The sequence below is a fragment of the Gossypium arboreum genome, chromosome 7, assembly GCF_025698485.1.
Source record: "Gossypium arboreum isolate Shixiya-1 chromosome 7, ASM2569848v2, whole genome shotgun sequence".
Taxonomy (NCBI): Eukaryota; Viridiplantae; Streptophyta; class Magnoliopsida; order Malvales; family Malvaceae; genus Gossypium; species Gossypium arboreum.
The window spans coordinates 101,078,917-101,106,913 of record NC_069076.1 but is presented as its reverse complement, the minus strand read 5'-3'; the positions used below and the strand labels follow the sequence as shown (position 1 = coordinate 101,106,913).

Here is a 27,997-nt window from a genome sequence, read left to right as displayed (position 1 = left end):
TTGTTAATTCTTCAATTACAAGTTATGCTAGTGCTAGGGACGATGAATCCGGTTGAGGGTAATGTGGAGTATTACGGACTTCTTACCGACATTATTGAGTTGGATTACTATGGCGGATAGAAAGTTGTCTTATTTCGGTGTGATTGGGCTGATGTTAATACTGCTCGAGGAATTAAAGAATATCAATTTGGTTTTACAATGTTGAATTTCTCTCGCTTGATTCACACTGGACAACAATTGATGGACGAGCCATATGTATTTTCCTCTCAAGTGAAACAAGTTTTTTATTCGAAAGATCCAACTGATGAGGGTTGGTATGTTGTACTCCGGAACACCCTTAGAGACTTGTTTGAAATAGGTAATGGAAGTAGAGATGACATCGTCGAAAGATCAGAAACATTACATTTTCCAGAACAAAACTTAGATGAAAATATCTCTAGTACTAATACACAACATCAATGGGTTTGACATGATGTGGATGAAGATATTTATGAATAATGATGTAGTAAGATTTTACAATTTTTTAATTATATGTAATATTATAATTTTAATCTTTGTCATGTTATATAATTTAACTATTTTATATGTACTACTATTGTTGTAATTTGTTACTAAAGCTTTAACTATTTTATGTGTATTGCAGGAAAAATGCGTAGAAGAAGATTACGAAATTTAAGTATTGTCCAGAATACTCCAAATTCGGAAGAAGGAAATAGTGAATAGCAGACAGTTGTTGGATCTTCGAATGTGCCAGAGACACTTGATGAGCCTGAAGAATTTCAAAGTAATGTTATGTTCATTTTACATGTGTTGACTTTTATTATTGAATTATTTGTCAATTTTAATATAATAATAGTATATCATTTTTCATTTGAAAGTGGTGAGACGCATGAGTTCAAGACGACGCTACTTAGAGATTTATCGACTTTGATCCTGTCGGCGTGTTAAAGTAAGTAGAAATATTCATGGTCACTTCTTTGGATCTGAAGCTCGACTTTTAGCGAGCTATTTGGGCATTTTAGCACGAAATGCAAATATGTTGCCCATCAACTACGAATCATGGCATCACATGCCTGATAGCAACAAAAATCAGGCTCTCGCTAATATTAAGGTAACAAAATGTGAATGCAATTTATAATACTTTGGTTTAAGTTTCATTTATATTTACATTCTAAACTTATGTTTTTTTAGGAGAGATTTGCTTTAGAAGTCTCCGATGATTATATCAAGAAGGCATTAGGTAAAAGATGGAGAGACAATAAAAGCACTTTAAAGAAACAATATTTTAAGAAAGACATAAGCCTCAAGGAAAAATTGAGAAATGTTCCGCCAGGAATGCTGAGGTATCAATGGGAAGATGCGGTTAGATTTTGGAATTCAAAGAAAGGAGAGGTATTGCGTTATTTCCAAACTCTTATATATAGTGTTTACTATATACGTAATAATAATTTTATTATGTAGGACCGTGAGCGAGTTGGAACAAGCAAGAGCAAAAACAAAAATTCACGCTGCACGCAGGGTCGAGAAGTTTTGCTTCTATAGTTGAGGCCGAGGTATTATGAATTTATTAATTCTTTCAAATATTAATAACTTTCTATTATTAATTAATATTTTTACTACTATATTGTAGGAAGTCAAATTCGAACAAAAAGTTGGACGCCTTCAGCTTTTTGAGATTACGATAGGAAGAAAGATGGATCTCCTATGACATCCAAGTGGAGAAATTATGGTATATTTACTTAATAATATTTGATTTATTCTAAATATTTATAATCTTTAATTATAATTGTTTAATTCAATTCATCATTAGTAGTTTTAAATAATGTTAAGTTTTGTTGCATTCATTTTTATTATATATTTTGTTTCTAGCTCTTTAATTGATTTTTTAGGAGAAACTAAAGGAGAAGAAGGCGGAATATGAAGCGATTGCTTCGAGTGATAGTTCTGTTAATCTTGAGGACATTGATAATGAATTATCACTGAAGTTTTGGGTCTGAAGGTACGGTCGGGTTCGATTTCAAGGATCCGGTGTTACCCCGACCCAATATTTTGGATCCACTCTCAAGAATACATGCCTTCCTAAGTCAAGCTCAAGTCAAGTTCGAGGTTAAGAGACCGAGATAGCTCGGATGCAAGTGAATACGGTTGAGCAAATTACCGAGGTTCAACGAAAATATGAAGAACTCCAGCAACAACTTAGAGCGGAGGCAGAGAGAGGAGGCGTGGCCACTGAAGAAGAGAGGCAGAGGCACGAGCGATGGTAGCAGAAGAGAGCAAAAAGTATGATGACCTCCATACTGACTTCAAGCAGATGATGCATATGTTTCAGCAATCGCAAAAGCCGCCATCTTGACATTAGTTTTCTTATTGTAAGAATGTTTTTAAGTTTTGTCATGTTTAACATTATTATAAAAATATTTTAAATTATACTTTATTTATTTGAAGTATCATTTAGAATTAATGTTTTTGGTTGTATTTTTTTATGCTAAATTTACTGTTTTTGGCTGCATTTTATACTATATTTGTTGTATTTGGTTGGATTTTAATGCAGGAAAGGTTGTATATTGGTGAAAAAAATATTACAAATCTACCAAAATTAGCGGCGTTTGTGGGAAAAGCGACGCTAAAAGTCAAGGCTTTTAGCGGCTCTTTTTTTACAAACACCGCTAAAAGCCTTGACTTTTAGCGGCGCTTCTCCCACAAACGCCGCTAAAATCTTTGACTTTTAGCGGCGTTTTTTTTTCAATAAACGCCACAAAAATTTGTGGCATTACCTATAGCGGCGTTTTTTGCGGCGTTTTAGGAAGCGCCGCTAAAAGTTTTAGTGGTGCTTAAAAACGCCGCTAAAAGTCTATTTTCCTGTAGTGACTTTGTCGATATTTAGGATTTGCTTCAAAAAGAAATCTTATTTGAAGAAAAATTGAAACAAGGTAGTACTTATCAAAATGCATCTATGGTAAATTCGCAAAATTCAAATTCTTCCTCTACTTTTAAGGGTTTGAAATATTCCACGGGCTTTGGGACTTACTCTTGGTCCACTCGCAATACTCAACCTCAATGTTTTGGAAAACATGTGGTAAATTCACAAGGTACATCTAATTCTAAGTTTTCCACTACTTCATCTTCGTCTACTATTCCTACTGGTAGGCAATGTGCTCGCGAGGTTAAACGTTTTAAATGTAATGGTTGTGGATACCTTAGCTGTGATTGTCTTAATCGTCGCTTGATGATAAGCAATGGACATCTTAGATGCATGTAGACATCTTGAGTGATCAAGATGTCATCGACAATCTGCCGCCAGCTATGAAACTTGCTTGGTTAGGCTTGATAAGCTTAACCATGATACGTCTAAGGCTTGATAACCTCGTAGAGCACCGTACATAGGCTAATCGGCTTTAATTCAGAACTAAATTCCAATCCCACAGTTTTCGGAATAAAGACGAGAAGTGTCCTATTATGATTTTAGTCCTTGAAAGCAAAATCTGTTTCTTTCAAAAATAGCCCAGAATTCCCAGATTTTTATAAGTCAGGCATTTTTTCTTAAATTTCCAGATGTTAAAATATTTACAATTTAATCCCTATAACATCAATTCTTATCACATAATGTTTTCTTTTCTAAATTTCAAATAAAAAACCATAAATAACAATTAATATATTAAAATTTCAGATTTTCACATTTCAACTCTTAAATTTGAACTTTTATAAATTTCTCGAAGTTAATCCTTTTTATGATTTAATCCTTACTTCAAATCATTCTCTCACAACATATTACTTGTTTTAACTTCCTTCAATATCCAATAGATATATTTTCTGAGTTTATACTTCTTACAATCAAGAGGGCTTTAGGGATCTTACACTGGCCTCAAACTTGGGGATACGTTCTCCCTGAAGACCGAAGCTACATCCACTCGACGCGTTGATTCCCCCTGGTCATTGTCTTCCATAGCAGCTGCTCTGTGTTTCTCCTTAATCCAAACTAGTTTCAATTAATCTCGGTTTAAAACGAGAGAGGGCATTAACTTGAGTAGCTGCCCGAGCACTAAAGAGGAACCACCAGCAATGCCATTCTTTGTTGGTTTGACAGCTTATGGGCTTCAGAAAGCATTTTCGGCCCAGCCACCATTCCTCTTCCTTTGGACCTGTCACCGAATTTCTTAGTTGGCCCAGGCGCCTTAGCCTTGAAAGTTAATTCCTTGCTCTCAGGGTCATTAATAGCAAATCCTTTTATTTACGCCGTCTTCATTAGTGCTATGAATTTCCATATCATGCTCTCCATCAAGGACCGAAATTCGGGAGCCACCTTCATTAACGCCATGATTTCCTAATTTTTTATCTTGTCCATTATTCGATTTCCTTCTATTCTTTCTTTTCACAATCATCCAAGATTCAAAGTTCTCCTCCGCCACTCTCCGGTGTAAGTCCGCCGTTGGTGAAGCATTCCATTCCGCAGGCTCATCGTTAACCTCAGCATTCATTTTATGTATACATATATCCTGGATATGTCCATAATGACCACAACCAAAGCAGACAGTTGGAAGTCTTTCATATTCAACACGCTGAAGATTCCCATCAATCATGACTTTTGATATTAACGGAGCAGAAAGATCAATACTAACCGTCATCCTAGCGAATCGACCCCGCGAGCCACTATCAGTATTATAGTCGATCATTATAACCTGTCCATACCTCTAATAGCCATAAAGATACTTTTCTTATACATGGTGCAAGATAAGCTAGGCAATCTGATCCACACCATGACTCTACGAGGATAAGCTTTATCAGTGGAAAACGTAGGTGACCAAGGTTGTACAGTTAAGTACTGCACGTAAATGATCCAGGGACCCTCCGTCAGAACTTTGGAATAATCCTCCTCATCTTTGAATCTGACCAGATCATAGTCGATCAGGTCATCGTCCCGACAACGAACCTTCTTGGTGGCTCTCTCAACTCCAAGGTTAGAAGACACCGGCAGAGAAAAACCTTAGAATCCATTGGTGAATAGATATTTAAAACAGTAGTTCTTTTAAATTCAAAAAATTTTAAAAAAAAATGGGGTTACTATAAAAAGAGTGTATATATAAATAGATAGATACCGAAAACAAAATCATTGTCAGAGAAGCTAACCGCAAGATCCCAGTAATGAGCAACAAAAGAGAGTTTTCTTACATGCAGTATTTTTTATTAACTTTTTAACTTGAAATTAAAGATATATTTTATTTATTAAATAAAATTTAACGAAAAGTATTAATATAATTTATAATTTTTAACAATTTTATTGATAAAGGATTAAATATTTTGTCTAGCCAAGATAACATTGTTTTATTTATACTATATTGACACTTAATCCCTTTAGACTAAAGATATTTTGGGGTCCTAGCATTAATAATTACTAAATTTATGTTAATAAGTGTTTAAGAAATTTAAAGTTTAGTAAAAAAATCAAATATATATTTTATATCTTGATAGATTGAAACCAAAATAAAACAATCTAATTAAAAAGATGTTCTTCGATACATATTCACTATAATACACTACCACCCAAGCAAATTTATATATTGACCATTCAACCAATTAACTTATTACTCGAATTGTTCATATTTATTTAATAGTCTTAAAAATATTATTTTTTAATTTTATAGTTAGTTGAAATTTAATCTAAATTTTAATTATCTAAAAAATTTAAATTAATTTGAAATAATTTCAATCTTATTCTAAATTAATTTACTTTCAAATAAGTATTCTGTGTAAAGCAAATACTAAATGGAGAAGTGAGAGAGGGAAACTGAAATCTCTTGTACACATTTGAATAAACACATGTCATCAGGTATTTTCAATTTTCCACTGTGATTATATTCTTGTAAGTTTAAATTCATGCTATTGCTCTCATGACTTTTTAACTTGGGTGGAGAGAATTTAACTTGTAGTTGTGTACTATATTACTCGGACTTGGTGTTGAATATCTTATTCGAGATTATATACGTTCAATTTTAAAATTCTTCATTGATATCAAGAGAAATAAAGGGCATAGGTGGTACTTATAAGCAATGAATTAATGTCCATAGGATACAACTGGCGCCGGTGAAACAGATAAAATAGTAGAGCAGAGCAGAGGTGATTAGAATTTTGAACCAACGGGACGGAATGGCAGTAAGGACAAATTGAAAGGGAAATAGCACGGCAAAGCAATAATTCCGCCCCCATGTGTTGGGGAAAATTTTTGAGTCACGTAGCTTTTGATGCAAAACTCTTTGTTTTAAAACCATTGGAGCTAATGGCATTAGGACAACAAATGAAACTACGAGAAGACCGGGGCCGTCTTTGCCCCTATTTTATCTTGATTGCGATAGTGCACCACCCAACAACGATAAATGGCAACTTTATTGACCATCAAGATCAAAAGGAATATACATATATATATATATATATATATATAGGACTCTTGTAGGAGCCAAAGTGAACCCCTCAGCATCATTACACTATCTAATTTCTAAGCCTTCAAAATCCCATTCCTTGGCTGTGAAAGCTTTGATTGAGTGAAGCCTTCTATACTTCACCTTTGCTTCTTTGTTGACAGTTTTCTAAGGTTCTTCACACAAACTAAGCTGCTAGAATAGGTTTCTCATTGATGAATTAATCAAATAAAAGGTGGATTGGAAAGTATGAACAAAATTTGTCAGTGGTTTCTCTGCAAAAAATCACTATCCCATTTCACTTTCGACCATAAAAACCAGGCTGACCTACTCATATCATTTAACTACGTTATGGTGTCATACAAGTACGAAAACAGCATTATGCAAATAAATGGTATAATTTTGTACGTGAAACATGCACACGCCAAAGGAGATGAGTAAAGGGCTCACAATTCAAAAGATAGGTAAATGTCAGCTTTAATATATTGACAGTGCAAAAGATATTAAGAAATACTATAAAACTGGACCAAAAGAGAGCTGAAAAGGCGGCAATAATAAAACAATAAAACTGGCCATATGACTAATGTTGCAGCACTTGAAGTGGTGTAGATGCCAGCTGATAAGATTACCAAGTAGACATTCACAGAACACAAGGCAAATAACAGCTTTTGATCTCTCTATCTTTCATTTCCTAAAGCTACGAGAATTATATAACTTTTTGAATAATGGCAGCTAGGTTGTCCAGTAGCAGTTATTTATTAGTTTAATTACAAATTCGATCACAAAATCTTTTCTTTATGATACAATAATAATGCCTGCACAACACTTTAAACAAATAATGACTTGAGATATTAATTAGACTGATAGAAAGAGATTAAGTTGCCAGTCATAATTCTCACATTTATATTTTAGTTCACTGAATCTAGTAAATTACATCATTAATAAACTATTTTAATTTTTTAAAAATATTTTAATGTAGTTGACATAAGTGATTTTATGATTTATATTAAAGTTATGCTATGTTAGCTAACCCATGATAGGAGCCATGCTCCGTGCATGTTACTTGAATCATATATAAAGTAATATTTATTAAAAACAAGGAAATACCAAACAAAAGGAGCAATGAATGATTAAAATATTTAAGTAATTAAAATTAGTTGGTGGCATCAGGACATGCATGAATGGATATATAATTAAAAGTATATGAGATGATCTGTAAAAGAAGTTGAACAATCGAGTTGGCCTCTCATAACTGGATCAATTCAACTTTCTCGTGAACATCTGCGAATACAGCTAAGTTAAACAGCAAAAAATTTCCATTCCTGGCAGCCTTTAAAATAATCTCACCACGCTAGTAGATCCACTTGAAGCTCACCAATATTCAGATCTGATTTTCAAACATCCCAACTACTTTCAAGACTAGATATATAACATGTCTTAGGATAATCTACATCCCCTTTTTCTTGCAGCTAAGCATTGTTGAAAAACAACATATTTTATGAAGCAAAAGGGAAAACCCTAACCAGCAGCTAAGTTTCTAATTTTCGTTTGATAAAACCTTCATTCACCTAACGCCTACGCATTCAAATTCATTGGATGAATACAAATAACCATGACAATAAACTTGAGCAATTGGAGATCTCAAAGGAGATATTAGCTAGGGTAGGCTAAAGCCTAATTCCAGTGGTCCATCTACAGCATTCAATATAACTGAAACTTCAAATAATTGTGCCTTATTTGAGTAGTAACCCTATTATAGTTAAAAAGTTCTCCAGAATAATATATAGGCAGTTTTAAGTAGTCAACAATTTTACACTGTAAACAGATTAAAAAGCATGTTTTCCCATTAACGAGGGAGCAGTGAGCCATACAGACTCTAGCAAAAAGGCAAAAATTTGACTGCAATGGGATCTTTGGTTTTGGAAATGTATGAAAATTGACTGAAAGTTAATAATATTTATGGATGCAACTATAGCTGCAAATTGTTCAGCTAGCTCAGCTGATAACTATGCAAATTTTATCTACAAGTATCCAAGTAAAGAGATTTTCGAACCTCTCAGGTCTGTGTGGAACCTACACATGGGGGACACACCTACACTTATATAAAACAAAGTCAAAATTAACAATTAACATAAAGACGATCCAACAAACTGTGAGAAATATTCAGCAAAGACAAAACTCTATATAGCTGAAGAAAATTCCAAGTGCCAAAAACAAAAGCTATTATTCTCTTTCTCTCTCTTCTATTACAGTGTTACTGCAGATTAGGAGTACTCTTTTCATCTTTTTCTTTGATTTAGAGGGAAGCAACGAAAGCCATTTAGGGTTAAGGTTTTTTTTCATTAAAGCAAAGAACCATGGAAATTATTGAGCTATAACCTATATTTGTAATCAATTTGTGATCAAATCATGTCTAAAAAAACTTCTATCAGTCCATAAGAAAACTACAGGCAAGTGGATCAGAAAGGCAAAACTAAACCAACAATAAAGAATAATTAGATAAAAAGGAAAAGTAGCAAGCACCCAAAGTAGCATTTCAAATCCCTGCAGGGACGATCGATCTTGAAATTTTGCTTTTGGCCCTGTGTGTATCTTCCCACAGCTTTATTGAACCGCAAAAAAAATAGCCGTATACCGCCCACATGGATGCACCATTAACAACAACAGGCAACCAACGATCTATGACGAAGTTGCAGTTCAAGAAAGCTGTGGAAGAATACCAAGAGGGCCATTTTTTTCCTTTTTCCTCTCACCACCATCATTCTTAAAGAATAACCCTAAAGCTCGAAAACCAAGCATGGCTTCAAAACAAAAACAAAAGCGAATTATGAGAAATTGAATAAAGGGAGATTATACTTACAGAGTAACGAGATGGGTATTTATACCGAAACGAGAGACTTTACTTCACTTTTTTTTTTTTTACCACCAATCCCGAGAAGAGAATATTATTGTTTTATTATTTATTTTATATTACTATTTATGTAACAATCATACCCAATCAAATAATAGATCCCAACAAAATTGTCACATTAAAATTTTTTAAAAGTTTTATAATATTCATATATACTTAATTTATTATCACTAGACTCAATTTTAACGTTCAAAATTTAATTTTATCTTTAATTTCAAATTTTATTCGTATATCCATCATCCAAGCTTATTTCATAGCTTTAATTTAAATTATTCTCGCAAATTTGTATATACAACTCTAACAATATTTCAAATCATATACAATTCATAATTGATCTAACTTACCAAATTTTAAATTTCTATTATTTTAATTCATAAGTATTTATTTAATATTTCCTGAAATTAAGTATATAATTGTTATATTCATATTTATATATAAATGTTTCAAAATTTTAAAAGGAGCCCTTATACCTCATATTTTACAAATTTTATAAAACAGTATGTGAAAATTAAATTTTACAATTTTTATGATTTAGTCTATAAAATTCTAAATTTACATAGTTTTACAATTCAGTCCTAAAAATCAGATATTTTTATTTTATATTTCAGTCCTAAATCCTCGTTTTCACAGTTTTTCAAAACAGTTCCTTTCCTAAAATTTTCACATTTTATAATTTAGTCCCTACAACTAGAATTGTCAAATTTTCCACAAATTAGTCCCTGATTTTCAAACCATTAAACTTTCATTTTCTGTTTTCAGGATTGTAAATTCTCAAATCATATAAATTAGTCTTACAATTAAAGTTTTGAAATCTTTACAATTCAGTCCTTTTAATTTAAAACATGCTAATTTAAGCACAATTTTCCCAAAAATTTAGATATCGTATTCTTATAGCCTTATCATAAAAATCTAAACTTTAATTTCTCTATTTAGTTCCTTGATTTTGAAATTTTTCATAACTTTCAATTTAGTCCTTATTTAATTTTTATCAAATTAATCACTTAAAATCATCCACTAAATTATTCATAAAATCATTCACCATTCACATCATACATGAAAAAAATACTTTCATCACTTAGAACATGGAAAATAATTATACACACTTAATTCTTACAATTTCATATCAAATTATACATTCAAATAAACATAACATAATAATTGGAACAACTTACGCATGTTTTCTCCCACTTCCATCTTTGTCTTCAAGCCTTCATGGTTGGTTTCATATGAAAAGACACACTTGAATTAGAATTGGATGTGACATCTAACTTTAACTTCAAAGAATTTTGAGTTAGATATATGCTTAAAAATGGGCCAAATTGAAATAAATAGAAAACTCTTTTTCTCCTCTCTTCTCCCCCGTGCACCCCACATGAGGGGTTTTTATAGAAGAGAATAATTTGCCTTCATATTTATAAACTTTTCATTATTTTTTTATTTAACATTTAATTATGTAATTAATTAAATCAAGAATTCATAGTCAATCACATGATTTTAATCCAATGGCTATAATTTCTCCCATCAAAATATCTTTTTTTAATTTAAAATTCAAAAATAATATTTAATGAAAAAATGACCAAATTGGCATTGTCGTAACCATTTTTTTGTGGAAAACGGGAATCGACTTGGATTTTGAAAATGAACACAAAAAGCGGGAGTCGCCACCGATCCTTTTGACTAGGTGTGATCGGGTCACCTCGTTAAAGTGGTTGTTTTCAATAAATAACTTGATTTATTTAAACAACAATTTTGGTCTACGAAAATCAGAAAATGAGTTCGGGAGTCGGTTAGTACGAGGAAGGATTAGCACCCTCGATACGCCCAAAAATTGGTACCTAGTTGATCAATTAGTGTTTTTGTGTCGAAGATTGAAAACTTGAAAGATATTGAAATACGATCCCCTTTTTATATAAAAAAAAGTTCAAGTGTTAAAGACCTTCTCGTCTCAAAATATGAAATGTTACATCCAATGAGTTAGGACACGACATCTTGAATTTTCGAGAGCGAGCTTGCCTTTTATGTAAAATTTATGTATTTTAATTTGTTAGAAGGGTATTCGATTATTTAGAGTAAACGAGAAAAATCGAAACCCAGTAAGTTAGGGTACGTTTTCCCGAATTCTCAAACACCGAATATTGCCTTTGTTTTAAAACAAATTCATATTTCGAGGTGACAAAATGTCATACCCGGTAAGTTAGGGCGCAACACTTGTACCTCCGAGAATAAGCATTTTTCAAGACTCGCATAGTGATTTAAAAAAGTATTCCGTTATTTAGGTTAAATGAGAAAAATCGAAACCCAGTAAGTTAGAGCATGATTTCCCGAATTTTCGAATACGAAATATTGCTTTTATTAGAGAATTCTCTTTTTATGAAATAATAGCAAATATGAAATTTTAAACTATGTGTATTTGATTTGTTTGGAATAAGGTAAAACAATCTACATTAAATGTATGCATTCGAGCTTTAATGCACGATGTGATTTGAATGAAACGAGGAAAAATGATGGTATAAACGTGGCATAATAATTAGCGAATAAAATCCTACCACAATAAATCACAATGACAATATGAGTAAACGAACTACAAAGTATCTAATGACAAAAACCATACAACACATATTATATTGGCATCAATATTAATGCTAAAGAAATGAAACAAAACAATAAATGAAACAACTTGAAGTAACTAGTATGAAACAAATTAAAATGAAGGAGGTATAAAACGATTTAAAACAAATAATGTACAAAGTAAATTAAAAAAAATGAATAACAAGCTAATTTTAGATGAGAAATATATGTAAAAACACGTTTAAAATAAATATTACAAAAAGCAATTCAAAATAAATAATATGAAACAATTTAAAGTCATCAATGTATAAAACAATAAAAATGATACATAGAACAAATAAAATAAATAATTTATAAAGCAATTTAAAATAAATAGTAAGAGGTTTAAAATAATAACAGATGAAAAATAAATTTGAAACAAGTAATATATATATATATATAAATATTTAAACAAGATGTTATATGAAAGCATTAAAATAGCAGATTATACAAATAAAAGACTAGATTAAAATTAAACCTAAAATAAAAGGAAGAATTTACAAATAAGATAGTTTTTAAAAAAATAAAAAGTGCAAAGTATATAAATGTATAGGGACTAGGATGAAATAATCCAGTCCCAAAACGCGCACCTTGGAGTGGACTAAAATGAAATGGTGTACAAATTCTTTGGAGAAAAATTAAAATAAAACACATGGATGCCAATAGGGTCTGCTGGAATGTGATGCAAAATGAGGGATTAATTGTGGAAATTTCCCATTTGACATATAAATGCATAAATTGGGTGCAGGCATGGATCAACATGCCCCCACCCTTAAACACCACCATTTCAATATTAAAAAGCAAAAACAGAACCATGAACTCGCCATTTTCAATGAAACTTATACCTAACCCCCCCAATTTTTCTCTTATTCTTTACCTTGGCAGACTCTTAGGCTTCACCAAGATAATACGCCTCCACCACTGTCATGGTTTCATTTGGACCACAAGGATCTGTCGACCATCAGGCCGAAGGAGCCAACATCGACTAAATCAACACCAAAAATAGTAAATAAATTCCTCTTTTAGATTTGTCAAGTAGATTCGAAATAGGGTAAGAAAAGAATAAGAACACAAAAAAAAAAACGAAAACCTTGAAATCACTGCTTTTCCTATTTTTGTTGCTTTGTAATGTTCTCTTTTTTGTTATAAATATGCAGCAAGTAAAGATCAAGAAGAAAAAAAAAACTAGAACCCAAAAAAAATCAAAAAGAAAAATTGATCTGAAAATCCTTCAAACCTTTTTTTCTCTCTATGTAATCTCCCCCTCTAAAATACAATCGATTCTCCTCTTCAAAAATCCCATCCATCCCCCCTTTTTAACCAGCATATTGATATGGCTTTTACAACATAATAATAATTTTTTACTATTTGCTACAAGAACTCGTCGTGGCCCTGTTGCTTTTCCATAATTGCAGTGGCGATGGCGGGCAATTGGCGATGGTGAGCCAGTCTGTGGCTAGGGTTTTTGTTTCCTTTTTTGGCTGAAAATTGTTTAGGTGTTGGGCCATTGGGCTTTTAGCTTTTTTTTGGGGGGGGTTTGGTTTGATTGTTTTTTTTTTTATTTTTTGGTAGGCCCGGGCAAATTTTGGGCCTTACAGCTGCCCCTCTTTGCTCATTGTCGTGTAACGAGAATAGAGCAAAGACTATAAAATGACCAATTTTGCCTGGGCTCGCCGAGTCTTGAGTTATTGATCCTTGATCTTCTTTAAATAGCCTCTTGACGGCTTCAATCTGCTTCACTGCAATTCAAGAAGGCGATACCTGCTATCTTTGATCTGCTCCCCGTCTAATACAGAGACACCAAATCTGTCATCTTTGATCTGCTCTCCGCCACTACAGAGATGCCAAATCTGTTATATTTGATCTGCTCTCTGCCGCTACAGAAACGCCAAATCTGTTATCTTCAATCTGCTCTCCGCCGCTACAGAAACGCCAAATCTGTTATCTTCGATCTGCTCTCCGTCGCTACAGATACGCCAAATCTGTTATTTTCAACTCGTTCCCTATAAGCACAGGGATGCCATGCTGAAATCTTCAATCTGCTTCACTGTAAGCATAGGAATGTCAGATCTGCTATCTTCGATCTGTTCCCTATAAGCACAGGGATGCCAAATCTGCTATTTTCAACTTGTTCCCTATAAACACAGGGATGCCATGCTGAAATCTTCAATCTGCTTCACTGTAAGCACAGGAATATCAGATCTGCTACCTTCGATCTGTTCCCTATAAGCACAGGGATGCCAAATATGCTATTTTCAACTTGTTCCCTATAAGCACAGGGATGCCATGCTGAAATCTTCGATCTGCTTCACCGTAAGCATAGGAATGTCAGATCTGCTATCTTCGATCTGTTCCCTATAAGCACAGGGATGCCAAATCTGCTATTTTCAACTTGTTCCCTATAAGCACAGGGATGCCATACTGAAATCTTGTTCCCTTTAAGGAAATCTACTGTAACTTTTAGTCGTTCCAACGCCATTTCAGGGAGAAGAGATCTACTGAAACTTTAAGGAGATCTGCTGTGGCTTTTAGCCGCTCCAACGCCATTTCAGGAAGAAGAGGTTCACTAAAACTTCAAGGAGATCTGCTGTGGGTTTTAACCGCTCCAACGCCATTTCAGGAAGAAGAGGTTCGCTGAAACTTCAAGGAGATCTGCTATGGCTTTTAGCATCTCCAACGCCATTTCAGGGAAAAGAGACCCACTGAAACTTCAAGGAGATCTGATGTGGCTTTTAGCCGCTCCAACGCCATTTTAGGGAAAAGAGATTTGATTTCTAGCCTGTTACCCTACTACTTAGGGGGTTAAGGCCCATTGTATTCGATCTGTTTCCCTACTACTTAGGGTGATAAGATCTGTGAATTTAACTTGTTACCCTACTACTTAGAGGTTTAAGGTTTTTCGTCTTCAATTATCTCCACTAATGCTTAGGGAGACAAGATCTGTAAATTCAACCTGTTACCCTACTGGTTAGGGGGTTAAGATTTGTAAATCTTCAGCCTGTTACCCTACTGCTTAGGGGTTTAAGGTTTGTAAATTCGGCTTGTTACCCTCTCGCTAGGGGTTAAAGCCCATCATCTTTGATCTGTTTCCCTACTACTTAGGGGGTTAAGATCTGTAAATCTTCAGCCTGTTACCCTACTGCTTAGGGGTTTAAGATTTGTAAATTCGGCTTGTTACCCTACTGCTTAGGGGGTTAAAGCCCATCATCTTTGATCTGTTTCCCTACTACTTAGGGGGTTAAGATCTGTAAATCTTCAGCCTGTTACTCTACTGCTTAGGGGGTTAAGGCTTGTAAATTGACTTTTACCCTCTCGCTAGGGGTTAAAGCCCATCATCTTCGATCTGTTTCCCATCGCTTAGGGGTTAAGATCTTCATCTTCGATCTGTTTCCCTACCGCTTAGGAGATAAGATCTGCAATTGATCTATTACTCTACCGATTAGGGTTTAAGACCCTTCGTCTTTGATCTGTTTCCCTCTTGCTAGGGGTTAAGATCGTAAATCTTGACTGTTACCCTACCGCTTGGGGTTTAAGGCTTGTGAATTCACCGATTCTAGGGACATCACCTGTAGAATCAGTTCCATATATCTATGCTTATGTCAAATGATTAGGATGCTATGATCGAAATGAATCAAATGCTCCTAAATAGATGTGTTATGAATGTGTTAAATAATTAGGATGATATGATTGAAATAACTCAAATGCTCCTAACTAGATGTGTTATTATATGAACGTAGAAATGTCATGAGCCCTTTTTAAAAAAGGCTTAAGGTATCATCGTGCATTGTTCATTAGGACATTATCACTGATGTATTACGCTGGCATCTTGTTCAGCCGGTATTCTTGACAGAAAAGTCAAAGAAACAATCACATTTTGCTCGGCAAGCTTGCCCCACTGTAATTTCAGAGTCCCTTCCACTGTACCTTTTGGGACATAAAGTTTGTGCCTCCTACTGTAATTTCAGAGGAATAACATTTGGTTTCTTCCATCCATTCCGCTGCAACTCAAAGGCATAGTATTTGTATCATCTTCAATCGGTTTGATCTGTTACACTATTCCCCAGGTGTAATGACCGGATGTACATGAATGCAAAGTATCAATTCTTTTCTCGAGAATGACCCTCTTTTACACTTAGGTTGACATTACTCGTCATTTGTCGAGGTTGTATCACTGATGAAATGTCTCGTCTTTTGGTTCAACCAATAAAGAGTCCAAAGAGATAAAATTTCCAACCTTTAGGCTTGGTGAGTTCTAAACTATAGTCCTGTTTCAGGTTCTTGTATTATTTAGAAACTTCCAGAGTAATATGCAAAACTTCTTTTGTGAAAGTGTTATTAGTCCATTAATCATTATTTCAATGCAAAATGCTTGAAAAAGATCAAAATAATTAACAAGAAGGAAATTGATTATGAGCATAGCTCGAAATGGATAAATTAATCAAAGATTGCAAATGAAATAAGAATGAAATCAACTCAAAACGAATGATTTAACCAAAGATAGCAATGCAATAAGAAGAAAATTTATTTGGACATATCTTGAGAAGAATCAAAGATAAAAAATTCAAAATGGGCAAAATAGAAGCTAGATGCCCCAGATATCGCAGCCTGAGCTTCTCTGTACCAACTTCTTGAGGACCTTTCTGAGTTCAATATGTGTTTAGGGGATCCGGAGTACTTTGTCGATGCCCCGAGACGTAGCATACTTCTTCATTGTTAATTCAGGCATAGCAAGACTAATGTATGCCCCACTTTGATCCAAATTTGAGCTGCCCTTTTCGGGTTTTCAACTTGAATCCCTTTTAGTCTCAAGGCTCTATTTGCGGGGTTTCGCCTTGGCTTCTCTTTTTTTCCGCTTTTTTTTTAGAATTTTTTTTTTTGTGTTTTTGTGTTTTTGTGTTTTTTTTTTTGGTTTTTTTTTTTTGCCTTTGCCTTTGCCTTTGCCTTTGCCTTTGCCATATAACGGCTAATCTTTAAACAGACTGCGACCTTTTGACATTGTACAGCTGTGTTAGACATGATTTTCTGGCACTCTTTATTGGCACCCCTTTTTTTGAAATTTGATGACTGTCGACCTAGTGACATTGGCACATGAAACAACTTTTATCCTTTTCGCGGGGTAAACGATGACCCCAAAGGCGAATCGGTATTGGTTAGAAGCTTTCAAAGAGATCGGCCCATAACCTCCATGCCCCACATAGAGAAAGTCGAAAGAATGAAGGGGCACCTGAATTTTCTCTCTATAAATTTGGCATTTACAGCATACTGATGCAATCCCTTTCTATGATGGGCCAGCAGAACCCAAATCTCATGATTAGCCTGGCCATCGTAAAACCATTAGCATATGTCATTCAAAACCTTGCAACATCCTCCTGTCTTAGTAGCCAGGCGTATCTTGATATGATCGTGCAAAAAGTCTTTAAATTCTAGGAAGTGACTCAATGACGTCTCGCTTTGCCTTTGTGGTAATACAGACTCCGATGTTTGCCTCTTTCTCTTGTCCTAGGCCTACTGTCTACTGTCTTTTTGTAAGAGAGGATCTGTTTTCATCTTACTCTACCATCCTTAACAAATTAGAGAGTAGTCTACATCTCTATCATCTTCAGAGTGTTGAGATCCCTTTAGGCCCATATTTCGCTCAAAAGGAGACTCGGAGTCAATGACAACGTCACTCACATCATTGATATCTGGGGACGCACTGAAGGCAGATTCCAAAGAATAAATTATTTTAAGAATGATTATTTGTATGGTATGATCATGGATGAAGTATACATGAATATTTGAAAGAAAGTCCAAAGAACAAAAGAATCTATGAACAATTATTTGTATAGTATGAAATAAAAGAATATTTACTCAAAATGTAACACCCCTAACCCGTATCCGCTGCCAGAACAGGGTTTCGGAGCATTACTACCATTTACAGATCACTAAAAAAAATTTAAATACTTACCGATTCAATGCATCATATAAATAAATATATTACCATTCAATCAACAGTTTGACAGTTGTATAAGCATCAAACAGCAACATTGTTAGTATACTTGCACATATCTCATATAAATTCAACACTGATATATCTATTTTCTCGACATATCGCACTTGAGTTTAATAATAGTCTCAATTACATAATTTTCCTTGTATCAACATATCAAAGATAATCATATATGTACATGTCATGAAACATATCATGCTCTTACCATTTCTTCATAAGCATATATCATTCATTTCATTATATCAATATTTCATGCTCCATCATTTCCATATATTTTATGTATATTTATTCCGGTAATAGCTTATATCAAACTTAACATAAATTATATTTCATGTACTTATACTTATTTCGTTTATCTATCTTCATAATTATTTCATATAACCATTCGTCATCGATACATATTACACGAATATCAATTGTTTAACAGATGTTAGGCGTCTCCCATCCACGGTCTTATTTATCTTTGACATGATGCCATAGTGTCTTTCAACTATGGTCTTACTCATTTTCGTCATGTTGCCATGGTATCTTTCAACCATGGTCTTGTTCATTTCATATCACGTTGCCATGGTATCTTTCAACCATGGTCTTACACATTTTATATCGAGTTGCCATGGTATCTTTCAACCATGGTCTTACACTCAGTTGCCATGGTATCTTTCAACCATGGTCTTACACATTTCATATCGAGAGCACACTCATGAACCTCATCCTTACAATGGGATTACCGGTCAGGCTAAATCCTCAGTAATATAAACTCATAGAGTATTGTCGGGATTACCGGTCAAAGCTAAATCCTCGCAACGACAATTACTCTAATGAGCTTGGATCTAAATTACCATCAAAGCTAAATTCAGACCCTAATTCGGATTACCCGTCCGGCTAAATCCATTTTACACATATTCTTCGGGAGGGCTATATCAGATAGGATCACCCGTCCGGCTAGATCCTTTTTACCGTCAATTCCTTTTCAGAGATCCATCGAATTTTCCTTTCATTCAACCGGGATTTCTTCTTCTTTTATCAAATTTATCAATGTTTCATAAATTTTCATAAAATGAACATTCAAATCATATTCACATCAATAACATACAATCTCAAGCATTTAAGAATATAATTCAAGTTACACGAACTTACCTCATTGATTGCTCGTGTTTATTATTTCATTATTCTGATATATTTTCTTTTCCATGATCAAGTCTCGTATTTGTGTCGTCCGGATCTTTATAAATAAGTTTGATCATCATTTTCATTCATTTCATATTCTAATACATTTAATTAATGCTTTAGGCAAAATTACCATTTTGCCCCTAAACTTTTAATTAATGCGATTCCATCCTTAGGGACAGGAAAGTAAAATTCTTGCAATTTAATCCTTATTTCCAACTATTATTCTCATATATATTGATAACAGTCCATGAATTCTATAAAATATCAAAATTTTCCATAATTTCAACACTTTTCAATTTAATCCCTAAAACATGTTTTCCCCCGATCTTGAACTAAATTGATAATTTCGTTAAATTTTTTGTAATTTAAATAATAAAATAATCTATTTCATGCAATTTAGTCATTTCGACATTTTTACAAAATTGCCCATAAAATTTTACTTTTATTCAATTTAGTCCCCGAGCCTAAAACATGCAAATTAGCCATGCTAGATGAATATTCATACATATTTTCCTCCTCCTCCTCTCCATTCCACATCCTTAATTTATATAACATACAACAAGTAACATTATCAATAATTTCACTATTTACTTATATGTACATTCAAAACTGTCCATTTGCGTCATAGTCACTAAATTATTTATATATTAAGCTACAGAACTCGAAATTAAGATCCGTTAATTTTTCCTGAAACTAGACTCAAATTTATTCTTATCATAAAATTTTAAGAATTTTTGGTTTAGCCAATTAGTACAGTTTATTCATTAAAATCACCCCTGTTCTGCTGTCTGACAGTTCTGACCCTTCTTCACTAAAAATTAGTTATCTCCTTTTACAGAATTCAAATGATGTTCTAGTTTGTTTCTAATAAAACTAGACTCATTCAGGATTCTATAAATATAAATTTAAGCCTCTAATTATTTTTCTTCATTTTTTTATTATTTTTCAAAATCTGAACAGGGGAACCCAGATTCATTCTGACCTTGTCTCACAAAATTCATTATATATCAAAATTTACAAATTCATTGCTTACACTGTTTCTTCTATGAGAAACTAGACTCATTAAGATTTAATTCCATATTTTTTTCATCTTCTAATTCAATTTATACAATTTATGGTGATTTTTAAAATTTAGACTACTGCTGCTGTCCATAACTGTTTTAGTGCAAGATATTAATTACCATGTTATAACACCCTTATTTTCTTTTTCTACACCATTTCTCATCACTTTCTCTTATTTTCTCTTCACTAACATATCAAGAACATAGGACCTTATGTAATAAAACTCTACTATAACATTATTTCCATGATTTATCAACAATAACAAACTTAAAAACATATTGAAATCTTGATGTACTTACCTTATTCTCTTGATACCAATCTTTAACTTGATTTTCTCTCCTCCAGCTTCTATTTCTTGAATCCAACTTGATATTCTAACTCCCCATGTTCTCCTTAACATTTTCTCTCTTGGTAGCTATGGAAATTCATTTGATTTTTGGGTGAAAATGGTGAATTTTTGGTAAAAGGACCAAATTGTAAAGAAAGTAAAACTTTCTTTCTTCCTCTCTTTCTCTCACGTTAGTTTGCATGGAAAGGAAAGATGATGAAAATTCTTCATCTTTCTTTCCTTATATACTAAATAAATAATAATAAAATAATATTAAATATCTCATAAAATATTAATAAAATAATATTTATCTAATTAATTAATTTAAAATATCATTAACATAATCATTACATTCTAGAATTCTCTCTCTTACTAATTGACCATTTTGCCCTTCATGATCTTTTAGAATTCCATCCTTGAGTCATCATTTAATTTGGTAAAATTGCAATTTAGTCCCTCATAGTTCTTCACTTATTCAATTTGGTCCTAATTCATCCATTTTCCTTAGTTTCTAGATCATTCTACCCTTAAAATATTTACACTATTGGTCCTTCAACTTTTCATATTTACACTTTAACCCTTTAAGTCTTGAGTATTTACTCTTAGGCAACAAAACTTTTCTAACTTTTACAATTTAGTCCTTTCCTAAATCAAGATATCATAATTTACTTCCCAATGTTGCCATAACTCAAAACTTCCCTTTTTATCACTTTATTTCCTTATTTTATTATATCAAGGATAATGTATTACTGTAAAGATTTTCAGGGTATTACACAAAAAAGATGCATTTTATTGAAATAAAGACTTAGGACACAAGCCTATTTAACAAAAGGATTTTTATTGCTTCTAGGCTTAAAGCAACAAGCGTGTTCCGAATATTACTCTAGATTAGCTCTAAAAATACAGGGATTTCTTCTACAGTCCCATTGTTCAAAACATCCCCAAGTACGCAAGGGTTTGAAACTATTATTCTTCAGTTTCCTCTTTGGATATGTCATTCAGATTCCCTGATATTCCTTCCAAGCTTTTGACTTGTTCAAGGCATTGCAACTCTCTTGCCACCACTTTCAAATCGTATCTACTGCATTGTCAGAGCGATTTGGTTCTGAGGAATCGTCAAACTTTACAAATCCCATTTCAATGAACCTTTCAACCAACTTTTTAAATGTAGTACAGTTTTCGATTGAGTGCCCCGTTATTCCTGCGTGGTACTCGCATTGAGCATTTTCATTATACCATTTTGGGAACGGAGGTTGCAACGGCTTTATATAATATGGGGACACCACGTGTGAATCAAATAAACTTTGATATAACTCCTTATATGACATTAGGATTGGCGTAAATTGAAGCTTTTCAAAATTTTGCCTTACACTGATTCCTGCTTTGTTGAACTTTGTTGCCCCCTCGTAGTTACCTTTGGTTGATTGACAGTTATTGACCTTGAGTGATCTCTATTGTATGAGCTCGTACTGTTCACTTCATTCTCCCTTTTCTTTGGAACTGACCTCTTGATAGTTTCTCCAACTTCAATCTTGCCACCTCTTATGTCATTCTCAATCATCTCGCCTGCCCTTACCATATCAGAAAAACTTTTGGTAGTATTCCCAATCATATGGGTGATGAATGGGGCCTTCAAAGTATTAATGAAGAGCATGGTCGTTTCCTTCTCCAAAAGAGGTGGCTGGACTTGCATCGCTATTTCCCTCCACCGTTGTGCATACTGCCTGAAGCTCTCACTCGGCTTCTTTTCCATGTTTTGTAGAGTAATTCTGTCGGGTGCTATGTCTGTCACGTGACCGTATTGTTTCATGAAAGCTTGAGCCAAGTCCTTCCATGAACCAATTTGGGCGCGGCTGAGCTGGTTATACCACTTGGCTGCAGATCCGATCAGACTATCTTGGAAACAGTGGATCAACAGCTGGTCGTTGTTGACATACCCTGTCATCTTTCGGCAGAACATCGTAATATGAGCTTCAGGGCAGCTCGTCCCATTATACTTTTCGAACTCCGGGGTTTTAAATTTTGGTGGGAGCACTAGATCTGAGACCAAGCTTAAGTCCTTAGCATCAATCCCGCCACGGTAATCAGCAGTCTCCATTGCTTTAAATTTTTCCTCAAGCCATTTGCACCAATCATCGAATTGTTTTGCCATGTCTACTTTTCCTTTCTCCATTTCTGCTATTCCATCAAGGTCCGGGACAAATGGATTAGTTGGATTATCCCCGGGATTAGAGCCTGATCCTATAGGAATGTTTATTGGTGTCGAGGTATTAGCCTGGTATTGCTGTGGCTTAATAGTGATGGATACCGTTCGTGGCTACACCTTCGGTTGTGGTAGGGTGTTTATCGGAGCAAAGTCTAGAGGATAGATAGGGTCTTCATTATCGTTCCCCATGGTGCTCTTCCCTTTCTCGCGTTTTCTAGCCAAAGAATCGCGCCTAACCGGCCTATCGATTATTTTGGGATTCTTCCATTTTTCCTTCATATCTTGTTGTATCTTAGCCATTGTTCTTGCATCTGTGCTTGTAATTGCTCTTGCATTTCCTTTGCATTTGTTCTATTCTCTCTAATCTCGATCCATTACTTTGGTTTTACTGGCGGGTATAGTAGGCGTGTTCGGTTGTTCGATTCTCGTTGGTTTCCAGATTAATCAAATAATTTTGTTTAATCAGGGTTCTTTAGTGAAAGTTTAATGCAAATGTTGCAATGTAATGCAAATGAATGCAAAAGAAAGGAAGACGTTGATCTTGAATTCAATTCCATTAGAATAACTTTTCTAGAAAACATATTTCTTTACATGAAAATAGATTACATATGCGGTATTGCCCTTCATAGTCCAAGTAAACGCTGATCTTTTCTTCATGGTCGAATCTTGTAAATTCTCCAAGAGATGCCTTTGCTAGTTCCTTGCTGCTTAATCTGAGCCTCGATCTCTTGCTCGCTTATCTCCATGATACTCATCAAAAAGTGCCAGCTCTTGGATAATCTTCGTCGACAATTAAATCAAGTCATGTATTCCTTCGTAGACTTCTGGCTTTCTCTCGTCATGCTCTTGGATAACTTTTTTTGGCTTGAATCTCCGGTAATTACATCATGCATTCCTCCGTGGACATCAGCTTTCTCTCGTCGTGTTTATTTGGACTATATTCAGACGACCACACTATAATCCACTTTATCAAGAAATTCATTTCCTTATGACAAACTATTCTATTTAGGAATCGAATTTCGAATCAACACATTCTTTTCTTTGATGTAATGTAATGCAAATGCATGAACGCAAAAAAAAAAAAGGAAGGCATTGATTCTAAATTTAATTTCATTAGAACAACTTTTCTAGAAAGCAAATCCCTTTACATAAAACGGACTACATATACGGCTTTTCTCTTGTATTCCAAGTGAAGACATCTATCTTCCTCTTCATATCCGGATCTTATGGTCGAGTCTGACGAATTCTCCAAAAGATGTCTATATTAACTCCTTTTTTGCTCGATCCAGGCTGCGACTCATTGCTCACTTATTACTGTGATACTTGTCAGCTCCTTTAAGAAGGTCAAGATGTGACGGCTCTCGAGTAATCTTTGTCAGTTTCTGTCTTTAGGCAATGAAGCAAAGTCTTGTATTTCTTCATGGGCTATCAGTCTTCTTTCATGTGTTCACTTGGACCATATTTAGACAACTGTATTATAATCCACTTTATCAAAAAATTCGTTTTCTTATGACAAACTGTTCTATTTAGCAATCAAATATGAATCAACACCTCCTTCCTAGGATGATGTAATGTAATACAATTATAAACAAAACAAAAATAAAACACGTTAGTGCAGGATAAATAAATAACAAATAAAGCAATTCGGGTGACCACTAGGGATTCGGAGTGGCTCTACCTAGTGTGGGCTCCTAGGTCTCTTTATATGTGGTTTGGTTCTAGAGTAAGGGTACCTGAACCAGCAGATTCTTCGATCTTCACCCATTATAGGCTCATTTGAATCGAGTTCAATTCAGGGGAATACATTTCCCTATGGCTACACGGATATGAAAATCTCGCGAAACCATAGGTACGGATGTATTCCGAAAGTGATCCACTATCCTACACGGAGGTGAAAACCTCACGAAGGCGTAGTTTCTCACTCCCACTTAAGGGTGTGACCACAACGGTCATGCAATGCAATGCGAGAAGATATATGCATAAAAACTTAAAACGATTAAAGAAAATAGGAATAAAATGATGAAAACAGTACGAAAAACGGGTGAAACGCAATGAAGAGATCGTATATCAAAACCAAATTCTCAATTTTCGAAAAAAGACAAAAGTTAATCAACTTGTGGCTTGACTCTCTTATAAAACTCCCCAGTGGAGTCACCAAGCTGTCGTAACCATTTTTTTGTGGAAAACGGGAATCGACTTGGATTTTGAAAATGAACACAAAAAACGGAAGTCGCCACCAATCCTTTTGACTAGGTGTGATCGGTTCACCTCGTTAAAGTGGTTGTTTTCAATAAATAACTTGATTTATTTAAACAACAATTTTGGTCTACAAAAATCAGAAAATGAGTTCGGGAGTCGGTTACGTACGAGCAAGGATTAGCACCCTCGATACGCCCAAAAATTGGTACCTAGTTGATCAATTAGTGTTTTAGTGTCGAAGATTGAAAACTTGAAAGATATTGAAATACGATCCCCTTTTTATATAAAAAAAAAAAGTTCAAGTGTTAAAGACTTTCTCGTCTCAAAATATGAAATGTTACATCCAATGAGTTAGGACACGACATCTTGAATTTTCGAGAGCGAGCTTGCCTTTTATGTAAAATTTATGTATTTTAATTTGTTAGAAGGGTATTCGATTATTTAGAGTAAACGAGAAAAATCGAAACCCAGTAAGTTAGGGTACATTTTCCCGAATTCTCAAACACCGAATATTGCCTTTGTTTTAAAACAAATTCATATTTCGAGGTGACAAAATGTCATACCTGGTAAGTTAGGGCGCAACACTTCGTACCTCCGAGAATAAGCATTTTTCAAGACTCGCATAGCGATTTAAAAAAGTATTCCGTTATTTAGGTTAAATGAGAAAAATCGAAACCCAGTAAGTTAGAGCACGATTTCCCGAATTTTCGAATACGAAATATTGCTTTTATTAGAGAATTCTCTTTTTATGAAATAATAGCAAATATGAAATTTTAAACTATGTGTATTTGATTTGTTTGGAATAAGGTAAAACAATCTACATTAAATGTATGCATTCGAGCTTTAATGCACGATGTGATTTGAATGAAACGAGGAAAAATGATGGTATAAACGTGGCATAATAATTAGCGAATAAAATCCTACCACAATAAATCACAATGACAATATGAGTAAACGAACTACAAAGTATCTAATGACAAAAACCATACAACACATATTATATTGGCATCAATATTAATGCTAAAGAAATGAAACAAAACAATAAATGAAACAACTTGAAGTAACTAGTATGAAACAAATTAAAATGAAGGAGGTATAAAACGATTTAAAACAAATAATGTACAAAGTAAATTAAAATAAATAAAAAAATGAATAACAAGCTAATTTTAGATGAGTAATATATGTAAAACACATTTAAAATAAATATTACAAAAAGCAATTCAAAATAAATAATATGAAACAATTTAAAGTCATCAATGTATAAAACAATAAAAATGATACATAGAACAAATAAAATAAATAATTTATAAAGCAATTTAAAATAAATAGTAAGAGGTTTAAAATAATAACAGATGAAAATAAATTTGAAACAAGTAATATATATATATAAATATTTAAACAAGATGTTATATGAAAGCATTAAAATAGCAGATTATACAAATAAAAGACTAGATTAAAATTAAACCTAAAATAAAAGGAAGAATTTACAAATAAGATAGTTTTTTAAAAAATAAAAAGTGCAAAGTATATAAATGTATAGGGACTAGGATTGGAAATAATCCAGTCCCAAAATGTCGCACCTTGAGTGGACTAAAATGAAATGGTGTACAAATTCTTTGGAGAAAAATTAAAATAAAACACATGGATGCCAATGGGGTCTGCTGGAATGTGATGCAAAAATGAGGGATTAATTGTGGAAATTTCCCATTTGACATATAAATGCATAAATTGGGTCTGGGCATGGATCAACACGCGGCCCCCACCCTTAAACACCACCATTTCAATATTAAAAAAGCAAAAAACAGAACCACTGAACTCTGCCATTTTCAATGAAACTTATACCTAACCCCCCCATTTTTTCTCTTATTCTTTACCTTGGCAGACTCTTAGGCTTCACCAGCGCATAATACGCCTCTACCACCGTCGCGGTTTCAGCTAGACCACAAGGATCTGTCGACCATCAGGCCGGAGGAGCCAACGTCGACTAAATCAACACCAAAAATAATAAATAAACTCCTCTTTTAGATTTGTCAAGTAGATTCGAAATAAGGTAAGAAAAGAATAAGAACACAAAAAAAAAACGAAAACCTTGAAATCACTGCTTTTCCTATTTTTGTTGCTTTGTAATGTTCTCTTTTTTGTTATAAATATGCAGCAAGTAAAGATCAAGAAGAAAAAAAAAACTAGAACCCAAAAAAAAATCAAAAAGAAAAATTGATCTGAAAATCCTTCAAACCTTTTTTTCTCTCTATGTAATCTCCCCCTCTAAAATACAATCGATTCTCCTCTTCAAAAATCCCATCCATCCCCTTTTAACCAAAGATATTGATATGGCTTTTACAACATAATAATAATTTTTACTATTTGCTACAAGAACTCGTATGCGTGGCCCTGTTGCTTTTCCATAATTGCAGTGGCGGTGGCGCATACCGGTAGTAGTGGCGGGCCCAGTCTGTGGCTAGGGTTTTATTTCCTTTTTTGGCTGAGAATTGTTTAGGTGTTGGGCCATTGGGCTTTTAGCTTTTTTTGGGGGGGGTTTGGTTTGATTGTTTTTATTATTATTATTATTTGGTAGGCCCGGGAAAATTTTGGGTCTTACAGGCATATTTATGTATCCTAAGTAATTGTTACTTATGTAGATATTATTTTATTCATGTTATAATTGCAATTAAGCTATTTTCTCACAAAATGGTAAAGTTACACTTTAGTCCCTATACTTTTAACTGTTTTTCCTACTCCACCTATCAATTCATATCAATACCACATTCATAAAAAATATTTCTTAAATTTTTCCTGTAATGACCCGAATTTTTATAGTTATCGAAAAAGTACATTTTAGTCTCCGTTTTGAAAATAGATTTGTAAATATTTATTAAAAATATTTACGAAGTTAAGAAAGTGATTAATTAAAGTTTAATGAAGCAAATTAGCTTAAATAAAGGATAATTAGATAAAAGGATTAAATTGAATGAAGTATGAAAGTTTAATTATAGGATAAAGAAATTGAAAGGACTAAATAAGTAAATAAGCCAAAGGAGTGCCAAGTGTATGGCAAAAATAAAATACATGTGTAATAAGTATTATACATATATTTGTAATACACGTATGTATTTAC

The 27,997-nt window shown here is 33.7% G+C and overlaps 1 long non-coding RNA gene across 1 annotated transcript; it reads right to left on the bottom strand.

Annotated features, from left to right (window-relative positions):
* Positions 1-23,775: 23,775 nt before the first annotated feature.
* LOC128295534 (uncharacterized) lies at positions 23,776-27,186 on the bottom strand. Its single transcript, XR_008286037.1, has 3 exons — positions 26,971-27,186; positions 26,757-26,866; positions 23,776-24,153 (listed from the first exon to the last, which is right to left on the bottom strand). It is a non-coding gene; the product is annotated as an uncharacterized LOC128295534 (long non-coding RNA).
* Between the last annotated feature and the right edge of the window lie 811 nt (positions 27,187-27,997).